Source organism: Amblyomma mixtum, chromosome 10 (assembly GCF_055824585.1).
Source record: "Amblyomma mixtum isolate Tamu chromosome 10, ASM5582458v1, whole genome shotgun sequence".
Classification (NCBI taxonomy): Eukaryota; Metazoa; Arthropoda; class Arachnida; order Ixodida; family Ixodidae; genus Amblyomma; species Amblyomma mixtum.
Genome location: NC_143021.1, coordinates 15,662,935 through 15,680,090, shown reverse-complemented (window position 1 = coordinate 15,680,090; position 17,156 = coordinate 15,662,935). Strand labels below are relative to the sequence as shown.

The 17,156-nt window shown below is 46.6% G+C and overlaps 2 protein-coding genes across 3 annotated transcripts in view; one reads left to right on the top strand and one right to left on the bottom strand.

The window, feature by feature from the left end:
* The window catches only part of LOC149325198 (serine dehydratase-like), a 57,661-nt gene extending 42,816 nt beyond the window's left edge, over positions 1-14,845 (bottom strand). The window contains exon 1 of one of the 2 annotated variants that reach the window (XM_089562437.1): positions 14,769-14,845. The gene's annotated coding sequence lies outside the window, so the exon portion shown is untranslated. Of the gene's footprint in view, positions 1-13,896; positions 14,691-14,768 lie in introns of those variants that run through there. The other variant, XM_089562438.1, reaches the window with a different exon arrangement.
* The window catches only part of LOC149325196 (uncharacterized), a 156,101-nt gene that overhangs the window by 108,924 nt on the left and 30,021 nt on the right, over positions 1-17,156 (top strand). The window lies entirely within an intron of this gene.

The following is a 17,156-nucleotide window of genomic DNA, read 5'->3' as shown; positions in this document are numbered from 1 at the left end:
TGGAGTAGATTTGTAATAAAGAAGTAATTACTTATTGACGTCCAGCCGAGCGCAGACTTCGTAGTTAAAGAAAAATTCGTCCTGGTCCGGGGTTCGAATCCGGGACCGCCGCTTCACCGGAGCAGTCGCTCTACCAATTTAGCTAACCGGGACGGCAAGCTTATGGTAGGGCGAGAGCGAATTGATCAATAACTCGAAGTGGGAACTGTGTTGGTCAAATGTTCAAGGGAATCCCCGAAGGTGGAGTAGATTTGTAATAAGGGAGTAATTACTCATTGACGTCCAACTTTCCTTTGTAGCCGTATGGCTGCGCTCGGGTGGACGTCAATGAGTAATTACTCCCTTATTATAAGAGCAACGTTTGAGCCGCCGGCGCCACTGTTGTTGACCGCGCAGTCCTCAACTTGTTTTCTCGGCGCAATGTATAGTATGTTGACGCAGTCAGCGGCGACAGAGCGTGAATGGAGCGGGAGCTAAATCTGCGCCGGGTTCGTCGCGGCGCGCTGGCAGTCATCGGTTACGTCTTCGCTGCAGTGCGTCGGACTGTAGGAGGAGTTGTTTTCTCCAACGCGACGAAGCATGTGGAAGCGCGTGTACGGTATGTCGGACTATATTGAGGCCTTATTAAACGCACGGACAGGGGACAGAAACCGAAAAGACGGCGGCACAGGCGCTGAACTATAACTTCATTTCAGAACCTCCGAAACACTGCGTATACACCCAAAACACAGGCGCCAACAGGCTTCTTTGGGTTTATATGCGGTGTTTCAGTGGTTCTGGAATAAAGTTGAAGTTCAGCGCCTGTGCCGTTGTCTTTTTTTGTTTCTGTCCCCTGCCCGTGTACCTAAGCGCTATCAACCATAATGGATCTGCACCAACTAGCCCGACAGGTTGTCCTATTCAACACAGACAAGACACGATGGCTCTACTATCAACTCTTCATTGTTTTGCAACCTTACAACAATACAACCTTACAACCTTACAACAATGCAACCTTACAACAATGCAACCTTACAACCTTACAACAATAATTTCTATGGACTGGTTCTCAAACAACCTAATTAAAGTTAACAGCTCTAAGACTCAGCTTATATGCTTTCACAGCCCGATGAAGAAGGTAGATTTAAACCATCACCTTTTCTTGCACGGATCTGATTGTTCCCAATGTCAATGTGTACCCTTGAGCTATACAAATACAGTGAAATACCTAGGATTATACTTTGACAGTGCTCTTTCATGGAATGATCACTTGTCCCACGTTTGTAAAAAGCTCCGAACCGTCTCCTGTGTGCTTTACAACATCAGGTACTACATGCCGCTTTCAATACGCAAAGTTATCGTAAACGCCCTTGGTTATAGCATACTGCGCTATGGCATAACGATTTATGGTCACTGTGCAGTTCGCTGGAAGTGCAGGATTAATTCTCTCCTACGATCTTTATTAAAAAATATCGGCTATGATTTAGGCCTTCCCTCCAATTCTGATCTCTTTAAGGTATTTTCTCTACCTGATTTTGATCGCCTTTTGATGGAAACGATCGTCCTGAAACATTTTTGGCTTAGTGACTATAAGATTACGTATGTTCCCACACGGTCTCTTCGACCGAAGGAACCTTTTTGTATTCCCCGACGGTCTACAAGATATGGAAGGCGTTTAAGAGATTATTACGTTCCCTTTCACTTTAACAGGTTACCTCCAAGTGTTCGCCGGGCAAAAACTCAATACAAAATAAAAAAGATGATGCGATACATTAATTAGAGGGTTTACGACATCATGCATGTGCTTTACCACCTGTCAAGTAAATCTTGTGATTTCATTGGTTTCTGCTGTATTTATTGCACTGATCTGAGGTATTGTCATGCCACTTTGGTTTTTCTTCCTTGCGATTTAATTTGATGAGGATTTTTTTTCCTTCATGTAACATGAGTCTTGTGTCTATTTTGTTCTCACCGTCATACTAATTTGATGTCCGTTATTTTGAATGTGTTTTTTTTTTGCCTGTGTGTATGTCTGCGCGGTTCCGCTGCCTGTCGGGCTCTGCCGCTCAAGCCCTATGAGGCTTTTGCAGGCCGGATTGCTGTACATTTTTTTAAATATTTGGCGCAATAAAGTATTATTATTATTATTATTATTATTATTATTACACAGCACATACCCGAACACTCAGCCACACGCCCAACAAACCACCAAATCACTCAAGTGTAGACAATAAGTCTGAGTTCTTTTCAGATAAAAGAAAGGAAAAAAATTACCGAAGACACCTTGGAAATTCTAAAGTGTGCTTGGCGAAAGCCTTGGGGTCAACCCACTGCCGCTTCCCCGAACCGCTTGGCGCGGAATCACTGGGCCGCTTCGGAGCCATGCGTCCCACACACTCGACTGCAACGAGACGTCTGGCGAAGGAGCAGCAGTGCAGCTGCCACCGCCAACGCGCGTGCACTAGTTATATCGCTACTGTGTGACGTCACGGTTGCTATGCACAGCTGCGCCCCCCCCCCGCCCCCCTGGTGCGCCGGTTGCTAAGATGGGGAGGAGGTTGCGCCGCTGCGCGGAGGAGAGGCCACAGTTGGCACGATTCCAGCGCACGGACAGACACCGCCAGCATGAGCCATTAAAGGCTGTCGCCTTAATATGGTGACGTCGTCGGGCGTCCGTATGACGCACACAGCAAGTCGGACGCCGCCACTTTAGACAATCATATACATGTCACTCGTCTATATATACTCCCTTCTGGCCGACATGAATGTGGCACCAGTTTTCCCGACAAACTTCGTAACAAAAATTGTGCCGCAAGCGTTTCTCATACAGCGTTCCGGGAGGTGTCATGCGATTTCTCGTTGCATAATGCATACATGTGCTCGTAAAGTTGGAGGCTTTCTTGCGACAGAGATCCGAACTAATGACATATGCACATTCATTTGTATGCCTTCCCAGCGCGGTTGAGGTATGCCCGGAGATGTGAGGTAGTTACTGCGCCATTTCCATTCTTCAAAACCAACTTTTCGTATGAAAATTGTGATGCAACCGTTAGTCGTACAGCGTTCCGGGTGTTGTTGTACTGGCGTGTGTGTGTGGGTGGGTGTCAGTGCCAAGGGAGAGCAATGCTTTCGCATTCTCACACGGAAGCAGTTTTAAGTGTGCCTGCCGAATTTTTTTTCTAACCATGACACCAATCACTCAAACACGCGTGCGTATGAAACCAACCGGAACGCTGTACGACGAATGGTTACATCACAGTTTTGATACGAAAGTCTCTGAAAGCATAAAATTGAAGGTGCATATGTCGCCGTTTCTAAGAAAAGCACTGTCGCAAGTTAGCCTCCAACCTGACTAGCACTTGTAAGTTATGACCAACGAGAAATATTATGACACCACTCGGAATGCTGTACGACAAACCGTTGCGTCACAATTTTTTTACGAACGTTGGGAAAACTGCCGCCGCATGGAGGTCGGCCAGTGGAAAGTAGATAATCTAGACGAACGACATGTATGGGATTGTTTGAAGTGGCTAGCTGTGTTCGTCATACGACCGCTTGATGACGTCACCCTGTATTTTCCTGCCATCGATAGTTTTCCTGTGCGAGTACACACATACACATACACATGCCGCCGCCTTTTACGTAATGCAATAGTAATGCTTTTGCATCAAAACATTAAAATTATGGAGGGCACTCAACACCAGTTATGTGTTGCGAATTCGAAGGCATTTGTGTGTCAGTGTGAGCTACTAGTAACTTTGTTTACTAATTAGTCATCATCATCATCCTGACTACGCTCACTTGTGTGGTTTTTAAATGGGGAGAGATAAATACGTTTTCCCCGTTTAACCGCGGCTGACGCAGCTCAAACCGCTGGACCCCTCCCCGTGATCGCGTACTCTACCGAGCGCACGCCGACCACGGCGGGCCTTGCTCTGAGGGAACAAAGGAACGACACGGTGGCCGACACAAAGAAGGCATTTATTGCTACAACAACAATAACGCCAGCTAGCAAACAAAATGCGCTGAGGAATCGAAGACGTCCGACCCACATGCACGGTTACGAGCGAACGTTCGCCCATGCCAGGGATAGGGGGAAACTCTGAGGCCGGACGGGACGAGCTGGCGGAAGCACGTTCCCACCACGAGGCCCCGCCGACGAAGAGCGGAGCGTCGCTCGTGAACGTCAGTGCGCTTCCAGGTCCCGAGCAGAAGAGGGCCCTCTCCCAAGCGCGCTAAATCGCGCGCGCAGCAGTCGCGCCATCCGCGGCGCTGCGACACCCGCGTCCTCCCTTGTTAGTTAAGTGTTGTGTCCCCTTATTGCTTTTGTGTGTGTGCGCCCCCTCCTAACGACCACTCGCATTCCCCTCCTAACGACAGTTCGCATCCTCCTCCTAACGACCACTCAATCCTCCTCCTAACGACACTTGCCCTTCGTCGCACGCTGTCGCCAGAGGCCCCCCCACGGTGCGCCCCCGCACCCTCCTCCTGTTCTGGGAAGCCACTCCCTCCCGTGGACGCTTCTCAGCTCCCTCCTTTCTTCGGGCGGCCAGTTCGGCTGCTGCCTCGGTCGACGCTGGTCGCACCCTCATCGGCTCTAAATAAACGAAGTCTAAAAGTACCGTGTGCGTCTTTCGCTGCATTCAACACAGCGACCGGACACGACATTAAGGTAACTAACCACGCTAAGGAGGGTGCATCGCGGGAAAGCTAACTAAAGGGGACGAGTTGAGGGTGCACTGCGGGGAAGCGAACCATAGGGGACGAGCAAAGCGCGTCCCCACACACTGCAGGGCAAATGCCTCTCACATGTCTCTCCAATTAGGCCTGTCCTTTGCCAATTGTGGCCACCCTATCCCCGCAAACTTCTTAATCTCATCCGCCCACCTAACTTTCTGCCGCCCCTGCTACGCTTCCCTTCTCTTGGAATGCTTTCGCACTACATGTCCTGCCCAAGCCTATTTCTTCCTCTTGATTTCGACTAGGATGTCATTAACCCGCGTTTCTTCCCTCACCCATTCCGCCAGCTTCCGATCTCTGAACGTTACACCTATCATTTTTCTTCCCATAGTGCGCTGCGTTGTCCTTAACTTAAGCTCAATCCTCTTCGTTAGCCTCCACCTTTCTGCTCCTTAGGCGAGCACCAGTAAGATACAACTGTTGTATACATTCTCTTGAGGGGATATTGTTAAACTGCCATTCATGATCTGAGAGAACTTGCCATATGCACTCCACCCCGTTCTTATTCTTGTTGTTATTTATTACTAATTACTCATTAGTTATAATTATAACCAGTGCTAATGTATCGAAGGCATTTTCGGGAAAAGTCGTTAGGTCTAAGGTCTTAGGATGAAGACCTTTACAAAAGACCACATGACATACGCGTACATATAAAGAGCCACTTCAGCCAAGTGAACGCATCACCTCCGGCTTTCACTCCCTGTATGATGACGCCACTTTCGGGTTCATTTCCTGACTAGTTGACGTCACTTCCCGTCTCCAGGACTATGGCGACGTCACAGTGAATGTTCGTGATCACTTTTAGGGTCAACGACGATAACTGCTGTTCATTCCGCTTACCTCGGTGCGCTTAGAGGCAGTGCCAACAGATTACCACCCCAGATTCTCTCCTGCTTACCACAGGCTGCACCTTTGCAAGTAAGCCGCCCGTTGGGCAGGTGAGCAGAGGCGCAGTGGCACAAGGCAGGTTCTATGGCAGGTGTTGCCATGTGACTTGGGTTGCTTGGGTTGGGTGGCGACCTAGGGCAAAGGTTTATGTCTCTCCAAATGACCCTGATTTTTGCCAGCTGCGGCCATCGTATCCCCGCAAACTTCTTAATCTCATCCGCCCACCTAACTTTCTGCCGCCCCCTGCTACGCTTGCCTTCTCTTGGAATACACTCCGTTACACTTAAGGACCAGCGGTTACCTTGCCTTCGCCTTACATGCCCTTCCCAAGCGCACTTCTTCCTCTTGATTTCAACTAGGATGTCATTAACCCGCGTTTGTTCCCTCACCCAGTCAGCCCGCTTCCGATCTCTTAACGTTACACCTATCATCTTCATTTCCATAGCTCGCTGCGTTGTCCTCGACTTAAGCTGAACCCTCTTTGTTAGCCTCCACGTTTCTGCTCCATAGGTGAGTACCGGTAAGATGCAGCTGTTGTATACTTTCCCCTTGAGGGATATTGTTGTTCCGTGCAAGTCCAACGGCGGGCTGGCTGGATTCGAAACCGGGTGAAGGCAGTTACTTCCGATAGGAGGCGGAATTTAGCCAGGAAATATGCGCAAAACTGTGTGGTGCGACTTTTTTTTATTTTTTGCACCTTAAGACTATTTGCGTGCTTTGAATGCGAAATAATTGCTTTCCTTTTAATTTTTATTTGATTTTTACTTTTTAAGTAATGATGTACTTTCTTTTTTAACGAGAAGACATCTTATTAGCATCCAGTGGTAAGGCAGCGCAAAAATGTACTGGGTTCACTTTTGTTCGCCAAGAAGCAACGCGGTTTTATGGCCTATGAGTTGCCTGAAAGTCTTCAGTTCAATTCCCCACACCTACGGAAAAAATTATATTTTTCCTTGATATACCACGGTGACGTCATCTGGGATTTTTTGGGACCACTGTTGCTGGTCAACGCTGGCTCCGGGTTGCGTTGCCGATGAGCCACATAATGCACTCGCATTGAAAGACTCCGGTTTCCTCCCATTGCCCAGTGTTTCCAGGTGCTTCAGCTGTGAGACGAATTACTAAACACACATCACCCATCCAAGACAGCGTATCCTTAGGCGCAACGACTTATGCAGGCATGACTGAGGAAGCGTTTTCCGTTTGTGTTTCAGGAAGCATCACTCAAGTTTCTGGCACCGGCAGCAGTACTATAAAACAGACCGGCCAGCGAAAGAATAGGTTTTGATTAAAATTCGTAGGGATTTCCTGAAGACACCCACCATCGTTAACATTCAGGCATAAATGAGCTCAGCTAGCACTATACACGAAGCGCGCATCTCCGAGTATAGGACATAGAAAATAAGGTTTATTGCTGGACAAAATTAAGAACCTTCTCCTTACAAAAAATTTTAGACAGTCTATAGACTGTCCATAGACTTTTGTCTATAAAGTCTACGGACTCTCTATAGACCAATCCTGGAGAATAGTCTATAGGCAATACAAATGCTACAGACATCCTAGAGACAATCTATAGATTTATGGCCATACACTTTTAGTAGAGTTTTGTCAATACAGAGTCTATAGACTATGAATAGACAAAAATAAATATCTATAGGAATGCAATGGAGTCTACAAGAAGTCATAGACTGTCTATAGACCATTTTTATAAGGGTCCAAGGAGAACTCCAAGGCTAACTGCCCACTGGACTTCCCGTCAAGACTGCTTAAGCTGTTCGCCCGATTAAGCTACTGCGGGCATAGCAAGGCAGGAATACAGCGAATATAAGGCGCGTCTAACGTAGATTAAAATTATTTCGGTTAGCGTGAGCGGCTTTTGTCAGCGGCATTGCAGAGCAGGACGGAACCATCCACGCGACGTCTGAGCAGAGCCGGTAATGCCCAGCTGACAGCTTCACTCCATTAGCGAGCGCGACAACACACTTTCCTCTGAAACATTCGTCGACAATCAAGCTCTTTTCACTTCGTGTGTCACCGTGAACTCCTCGACAAAACCCAGCAGCGTCCCATATCACTAGACAGGTGTCGCGTATCGCTGGATTAATAATAATAATAATAAAATGATAAAAACTTTATTCACACCAAAGAAACAATACAAGACGCGGACGCGCCAAAGCCTCAATTGGGCTTGTAGGGCGCCGTCCGGCAGCAGCAACAACCTCAGTTACCAAATCAATTCTTTGTTTTGTGCACATTAAAACATATGCACTAGAGCTGTTCAAGCTCGGCAATAGCATCACGTAACTGCCTGCGAGTGTTCAAGTTGAAAACATTATCAGGCATCTCATTGAATATACATGGGATATAATATGACCTCATAGACATACCAAAATGAGTTCGCACTGCAGGGACAATATATCGAGAAACTTTTCTTAATGGGATTGGTTTAACGTTGTGGAACCGAAATTCAGAGTTCCAGAAATATCTGAGTACAGTGATTTGTTTGAACACAATGTCAAAGGAAGGCAGACCTGAAGAAAGGAATACACTTTGCTGTTTATGGGGTATTGAATAGATGACACTCTTAGCCATATTCTTGAGAATACGGTTTATCCTATTTTTCCATGTTGCAGAACATTTGAAGAAACAGCACATGCCATATCTCAGCAGAGAATACCCCAAAGACTGTGCAATTAAACTTCTTATGGCAAATGGCAGGCAGGCCCTTAGAGCATATAGCAAGCATGCGACGCCTCTAAGCTTCTTACTGAGGTGTGCCATGTGCGTGTTCCAGGATAAATCACTGTCAAAGTAAATGCCAAGGTATTTCACGGACGGAACACATGTAATGGGGTAGCAAGAACATGCAGTGCAACTGGAGCTGTGCAAAAAAACCGTAGCGTTTTTCGGGATTGGCTTGTGTGCATTTCTAAAGCACACTAGATGAGTTTTTTGGGGGTTTATATCAATCAGGTTACATTGAAACCAATCATATAGATTAGTAGCGTCCTGTTGAAGTTGACGGAGTGCGCAAGAAAAATCTGTATTAGATGAGATGAGGAGGGTGTCATCTGCATATTGATAAATCTGTGATGAAGTTATAATGCTGGGGAGGTCATTAACATAGAGATTAAATAAGAGGGGTGATAAGATGGAACCCTGGGGAACACCACTATATAAGTCTATAATTCTGCTTTGCACAGGTCCAAGTTCCACCATCTGAGATCGCTGAGACACATAATTTCTTAGTAACATTTGAAAAGGACCACGAAAACCATAGCAAAACAACTTTTCACAGAGAATATCATGGTGAACAGTATTAAATGCCTTCCTGACATCAAGAAAGAGACCAAATGCCACTTCATTTTGATCAAAACTAGAATGAACGGAATCCGACATCTTTTCTAATAACGTTTGGGTACCAGAACCAGCAACAAATCCGTATTGATGTGGGCTAAGCACGTTATGCCTCAGCAAAAATGCTGACATTGTACATAAGACGTGTTTTTCTAAAATTTGTGATATACACGACACGATAGATATTGGGCGATAATTCGAGATATCATTTCTTTTGCCACCCTTGTAAAGTGGTATAACACGCGCTTGTTTAAGAGAGCATGGTAAGAAGCCACTTTCAATCATATCATTTAGCATAAAAAGAAGGACACACTTCAAGCTTTGGAAGTTTCTGGAAAGGTCGCTGATAAATATTCCATCAATTCCAGCCGATTTGTTATGCCGTAGGCTGGAGATTATGCTGAAAAGATCTGGCTCTGTTATGTGTGGAAGAAATGCTGAGTCAATCACAGAAGAAGGAAGTAACAGCCAACGTGATGTGGCACGGGCAATGCGCTGTTCTTTAGAAAAAAAGTTATTAAAATCATTTGCCAAAGAGGATGTCAAGTGACCAAAACTATGCTCTATTGCGTCCTTGACCGGTCTACGCTGACGCCCACGCAGTTCGTTCACGATAGCCCAAGTTTTGGCCACGTCATGGTGGCAATTGCGAAACTGGCTAGCATAATAACGCCTTTTAGAGGACCGAAGAAGAGCGGTTACTTTGTTCCTAGCAGCCCGAAATTCATTTCGTAAGTTTGCATTTTTTGGTGAAGCGCGACATTTTGACCACAGCGCTTCTTTGCATCTAATGGCTGCGAGAATGTCAGCTGTAAGCCAGAAGCAATTATTATTTCGTTTTTTGACAATGATACTTTTTTTGCAGGATTCTTTTAAATTTTTAAGAACCAAAACAAAGTTATCGTAGGCGGTATCTTTGTTATTTCGTGATATAAATGAGCTCCAGTCGAAGGATGACACCTTACTGTCAAATAGTTTTCGATCTAGTATAGTAATAACACACCTGCTATCATTAGGTTTCTGTGCAGAATCGACCTTAGCAAAGTGGCATAGTGTAAAGTAATGATCCGCTAATTTCTTTCGAATGACAGCTGCCATAACATAAGACAAGTCCGACGCGCGTACGTTAGCGTGGTCTATGCAAGTTTTACACAAACTGTTGTTTACGATCTCTTCTCTAGTAGGATCTGAAAGTAGTGTTTCTATACCATGATCCGCAAGGGCATTTAGGTAGTTTTGTGCAGATGCTCTCTCAGGCTTTAACAGATCAATATTCAAGTCACCCATTATGCATAGGTTACCTTGGCTAAACCTTTGCTTACAAACGTCATGCAATGCTGTGATAAAATTAGCCACGTTTCCAGACGGTGGTCGGTATATGATAAGGAGATGACTCGAAATGTTGCTGTACGAAATTTCAAATCCCATTGCCTCTGCAGCGTTGATGGAGATGTTGATATTGGAAACCGATAATGAATCCTTGAAGAAAACAGCAATTCCTCCACCCTTACCCATTTGGCGGGTAAGGAAATGCTCCGTATAACCCGGAAGCTTGAACATGCAGGTAAAATTGTCAGCAATATTTACCTCTGTGAAAGCAAATACGTCTACTACTTGGTAAAGGTCTTGTGCGATTACCAGAAATTGATTCCAATGTTTTCGAATGCTTCTAATGTTAATGTGAAGAATTGTAAGAGAACTCAAAGAAACTGGATGGAACGATTGGAAACAGACGTAAAAACTTGAAAAAGAAGCCATAGCAGTAATAATGAATTTCCCTACGTCATTTTGTCAATGTCTGAAAGAGACGCGATTATGATAACGGAAGCCCCCACTTCTTTTCTGGCGAAAACTTTGCCATTCTTGACCCAGACAAATTTGAAAGATTTTTCCTTTCCTCGGATTCGAGCTTTCCAGAACAGCTCACTGTTCATACGGGTCAAGTTTTCATTGAAGAAAACGGAGGAGAGCTTGTGGGACTCATTTAGCGTCCTAAGTTTGCTTTTTACCTGCAGCCATTTCTCCCGTAAGCTCGGGGACGAAAACCTGACCAATACGACCGGAATCTTCCCTTGTCTAGATGATAGACGGTGCAAGGAGGCTATCTCAGATTGGTTGAAGTCACGTACTTCAAGTGTTTCAGCCATCTGCGCCACTTCAGCCCCGCAGGTCTTCCTGTGGCTGAACTGGCAGTCCGCTTATCTCTAGATTGGACAGGCGGCTGTACTGTTCACTTTCATTGAGTTCCCACTGAATTCGGTGAATCATCGAAGCCTATTTTGAAACGAATTCAAGCGCACAACAACACGCACACAAGAGAGGAAAGACACAGGACAGGCGCTAACCTTCATCTGATTTATTTGCAGGCAAGAGAGCAGATTATATACATAAATGGAGACATGCGCAGTAAAGAAACACATCGTCGGGTTCACAATGCGTGCTCAAGATACCTGTACTCTGCGTGCAAAAAATTAACAGACGTGTCACTCACACAGTCATGCCCCCTCTTCCTGATGTGAAATGCTTCTAATAGTTCACGTGCCGTCTTATCACCGCCTCTGCCAAGTATCTTTATCTCTTTCAGCCGCGGCTCGCACGCTCTGCAGTTCGCACAATGCTCTGCCAAATGTGTCCCTCCGCCCCTTAACGCCCGCAAATGTTCCCCGCCCGGTCATTGACACACCGCCCGGTCTGGCCTATGTAAGCCTTCCCGCAGGTCAACGGTATCTCGTAAACGACACCGGTACAGTAGTCGATATACTTTTTTGAGTGCTTCTTCCTGCAGCCACTCTTCTTTTCCGCGCACGAAATGCGTGAGCAAAGTTGGGCAAGTTTCTTCGGTGCGGAGAACACCACAGGAACGCCGTGTCGGCCTGCCATTTTCTTCACATGATGGGCAACCTTGTGAATATACGGTACCACTACCGGTTTAACCGAGTGCCTTTCCAGTGTTCTCGCTTTGCCGAGCATGACCTGCTTGGTTTTCCGGAGTAGGGCCTCGGCCACAGAAACAATGACCGCGCAGGGGAACCCGGCCGTAAGTAGCCGGTGTACTTGCTTATTAAAGCTACACTGCATAGCATGCGGGCACGACTTCGAGAGAGCAGACCCAAGGCATTGGCTGGCTATAGACCTCTTGACAGTTTTCGAGTGAGCGGAATCAAAAGGTAAAAGCTCTTTCTGTGCCCGCGGAGCGTACTCCCAACATACATGATCAACCCCTAAAGTAAAATTGGCATCTAAAAACTGCAACGATCCTTGTAAAGGGAGTTAAACCTCAATCCCCTCCCGTTCTGCTGAAAGCTTTCCAAGACGCTGCCAACCGCTTCGGTGCAAGAAATGTTATCTAGTTTTTTCAAAACAATAAGAAAATCGTCCACGTATCTAAAAACTTTCAGCACTCCCTTCCCATTAAAGCTTTGCTCAAGGGCGCGGTCAATAAAAGCTAAAAACAGGTTACAAAGCACGGGGGCTACGCAGGACCCAATGCAGATCCCTTGTCTCTGACGATAAAATTTATTCTCAAAGGAGATAAAAGTAACACCCAAATAAAACTTAAGAACGCGCATAAAATTGTCCACAGAAAGCCCACATGAGTTCTGAAAATCCACATCTCCGCTTTCTTCAATCGCACTCCTAACAACACTGAACAAATCCTCGTGGGGCACAGAATAAAACAAATCTTCCACATCTACAGAGAACATATAGCCAACTGAACAATTACCCTCGAGAAACCGTACAACCTGTAACGAGTTTTTTACAGTGAAGGGGTCATGGACCTGTAGAGAGCCTAGGTGTTTCTGCAGGTACTTACTGAGGACATGCTGCCATGTACCGTTTTCGCTAACTATACACCTAAACGGTGCATCTGCCTTATGGGTTTTAGCTGTAAAAAACACAGTGAGGGCATTAAACTTAGAGTCAACAATGCTATTCGCTAAGCCGTTCAGCTCTAAAGATACTTGGCAGAGGCGGTGATAAGACGGCACGTGAACTATTAGAAGCCTTTCACATCAGGAAGAGGGGGCATGACTGTGTGAGTGACACGTCTGTTAATCTTTTGCACGCAGAGTACAGGTATCTTGAGCACCCATTGTGAACCCGACGATGTGTTTCTTTACTGCGCATGTCTCCATTTATGTAGATAATCTGCTCTCTTACCTGCAAATAAATCAGATGAAGGTTAGCGCCTGTCCTGTGTCTTTCCTCTCTTGTGTGCGTGTTGTTGTGCGCTTGAATTCGTTTCAAAATAAGCTATGCACCATCTAGCCCAAACAGAAGTTTTGTTAAATTATCCATCGAAGCCTGTTCGTCAATAGTCCCTTCTACAAATGCAACCTTTTGCTCAAGCGTCTTTGTTCCCTACACGGCATCGTTGCAAGTTGCAAGGAGCGTGTCGTATTCGGATGCCAAGAATTCTACTGATGTTTGAACCTCAGTAACTGTCGTTTGCAGGCCTTGAACTGTCATGACAAGCTTCTCGAGTTGCGCCGGCAGAGCCAGGAGGCTATCTATGCTTATCTTCAGTTCAGTAACAACCATCAGTTTTTCTTCCAACGCAGCCACTTTTTTAAAAACTTCCGATGGTTCTTCAGTTGGCTTATCATTGGATTTCACGGGAAGTGACTCCCCGCGACACACGCGACATCGCCATTTTTCACGTTTTCCTGGTCCCATGGATGAAAATGTATTCTCGGAAAGACCGGAGCAGTCACCGAGATGGTGCCCAATGCTACATTCGCAGCAAACAGTTCGTTTTCCATCTGTAGGTAGAGCCTCATTACAAACCCCACAACGTGCCATTGTGAACAGCCGAGAATAATATTAGCAGGTGTAGCAAAGCACACGGTATGACAAGGTACAAATTGCACAGATTGCAGTCGGCGGCATAACGAGACAAAAGGCTAGTGATGAATTTTCAGCAATGCTCACCTGTCGTACACAAAGATTGCAGTCAGTTCGCAGCAAAAGGTTGCCGCCGACTGCGAAGGTGAACCAGGCGAACCACGCTTTTATAGCTGTCTAGCGGCAGCAGTGCCGCCTCCAGGAAGCCTGGCAGTGATGGTCCTTCCGGTCACGCTGTCCCGAAGTGGACTGATTTGCTGCGCCGAGCTGTCCAGTTCTTCCACGATATGCGCAGGATAATGGTATCAGGTGGCCGTCGGAAGCAGTTACCTGTCGTACACAAAGATTGCACTCAGTTCGCAGCAAAAGGTTGCCGCCGACTGCGAAGGTGAACCAGGCGAACCACGGTTTTATAGCTGTCTAGCGGCAGCAGTGCCGCCTCCAGGAAGCCTGGCAGTGATGGTCCTTCCGGTCACGCTGTCCCGAAGTGGACTGATTTGCTGCGCCGAGCTGTCCAGTTCTTCCACGATATGCGCAGGATAATGGTATCAGGTGGCCGTCGGAAGCAGTTACCTGTCGTACACAAAGATTGCACTCAGTTCGCAGCAAAAGGTTGCCGCCGACTGCGAAGGTGAACCAGGCGAACCACGGTTTTATAGCTGTCTAGCGGCAGCAGTGCCGCCTCCAGGAAGCCTGGCAGTGATGGTCCTTCCGGTCACGCTGTCCCGAAGTGGACTGATTTGCTGCGCCGAGCTGTCCAGTTCTTCCACGATATGCGCAGGATAATGGTATCAGGTGGCCGTCGCAAGCAGTTACCTGTCGTACACAAAGATTGCAGTCAGTTCGCAGCAAAAGGTTGCCGCCGACTGCCATTACAGAATTTCAGGTGTCAGTCACGCAGTCTATATCGACAGACATATGTGCCGCATGCGAAGCAGTTGTTCCCGTCAAAGACTCACCGAGTCAACCGGCCGGCTGGTTGGACGGTGCGGCACAGCGAGCAGCTGGTACTACACTCGGCTGCGTCGGCGAGAGATAAGCCCTTCCCGGTCTCTCTCTCTCTCTACCAGATAAAAAGATCCTATTCCCCGCCCTCTGCTATATCGGACGCAGGGAGATAACGCTTTCGCTTGCAATGCCGCAGTTCCGTGCAGTAAAGAATAACCTGTTTCTCAAGGCTCTTAGACGGCAAACACCGCTTACGGCAAACACCGGTTCGCTAAGTTGCTTCCCGCGAAATTTACAGCAGTTGTCTTCGTTTGCCAGCATCGGTCGATTCATTTCATGCCGGTACACACTTCCGCTTAGTGAGTGCGTGTCGGTATCGCGTCGTGCACGAGTCGCGTGAACACTTGATGTGACTTCCGCATAAGTGCATGGGATAAACGACAGTTAAAGGGAAACACGGGCAAAGCCGATAACGCTCATGGTCGCTTTTACAATACCGGCTGGAGGATATCAGCACCCGTGGTTTTTGAAATACGGTGCCTTGGATGCGAAGAGAATGTGGCGACTCCCGCGGAGAGCGTGAAGAGTGCGCCGAGAACGAGTGGTTGGGCATGGAATGGTCCTTGTCGTCCGGGGTGCCTTTTTTGCGTCCGGCCTTCGTTGATATTTTCTGCCATTTCTCTTACTGCGCTTGCACTAAGGTTTCCAATCCTTAAAAAATGGGTTGCCTGAGCGTCTGAAGCCGGCTAGAACTCCAGAAACATTGCCGCGACTGCGTCGCGTCTCGGTTTCGAACCCGCGGAGGCGTGAACGCAACAGTTTCGCTGGCCACAGCACGAGAGCACTATTCTATCGCCGCAACCGATCACGTCTCGTTTTTATGCGAAGCATATTACTCGCACAACCGAGCTCTAAAGCCCCTCGATAATTTGAAAGTAGCGACACTCTCCTCCACTCCGGCGTTTTCCTCCTCGAATATCCTCGCCCGGCGGCTGCGCGCGGTGCACACGGCACGCTTTTTTGGCCATCGCTCGCTCGCCGTCCGGGCGGTTGGCCGACACATGCGCGCGCTCTTAAGTTCGCGCTTTTTCCACGCTCTGTTATTGCATAAAAACACGAGAAAGACATGCGACACGCGTGCCTACCACGAGCCACATAAATTAGCGTGTCGTACGCGCCATGAAAGTGCCAATTACGAGCGCTTGCGGCACGAACAAGACCACTTGCTGCATACATCTCACATTCTTTTTGACTTTTCAATACCGTCTGTCTCAACATAGCATAGTATATGAAGCATAATATTTACAATATATTTGAACATTCCTGAATATTTTCAGCATACCAATGTTTAGTTAAATGTAGATTCACTTCGAACTAATTACCGCGGAAGTACAGTTTATGAAGTTGTTCGCGAGTGGAGTTTCAGAAGTGGGATGGTTGCTGGGAACAAGCATTTGCTTCGATGGCCGTCCTAAAATTTTTCATTAAGGTTCAGTCTGAGTTTGGCACCGCGCAGTGCACATGCAACGGCTTAATCGTTTTTGTAGTTGAGAATTTTCGCGGTGGCTTAAAAACGAATATGAACTTTTTTCTATTAAGCATGAAAGACTTCAGCTCCCGCTGTCGGCGACCTTGAGGTGATGTCGAGCCGAAGCCGAGAGCCAAAGATCCGCGCACCGATTTTCCGTCATCCAAGGAAAGTGTCCGCAACCCAAAATTTGGCTTTCTCAACCAGCGAAATTTGACCTTGTCCGAATTTCATCAAAATTGGTGTCAAGCCTAATTTTAATATGACCAATTCAATGGTGAGCTCCAAAATTAGGTGGGCTATCCCCAAAATTTGTCTCTGGAACCCATAAATTTGACGTTATCCATATTTGACCAAAATTGGAATCCAACCTAATTTGACTATGGGAAACTCAGTGTTGGCTTCCAAATTTAGGTAGACCACCCCCAAAGTTTGGCGCACTTGGGAATTTTCCGCCCACATTCTATTCCTTTTTTAATCCGCCTAAAGAGATGTTACGTTAGGAAAGAAAAAAAACTGATACCAACGACCGTGACAAAACCAAAAAGAAAGTTATAGGGTCTTAGCAATTTGGTCAGCCACAGTCAAGTCTATCCTAAAGCAAGTGCCTGACTAATATAAGTCTTGAGTATAAATACAGTCACAATATGACACACAGTTTTTCAGATGCAATGTTTATTACAGATGAGTGGTGTAGTTTTACGCCGAAAATATACATAAAAACCACGAATAAGCCAGCTGTGGACATCTGTCACCCGTTGGGTGCAGTCCTCAAAACAAAACACAGAAAACAAAAACATGCTTATGGAAACGAAACAGCTGAGATGTAGGCCTATTGTTTTTGAGCGGATGATGTATTGAACAAAAGGCT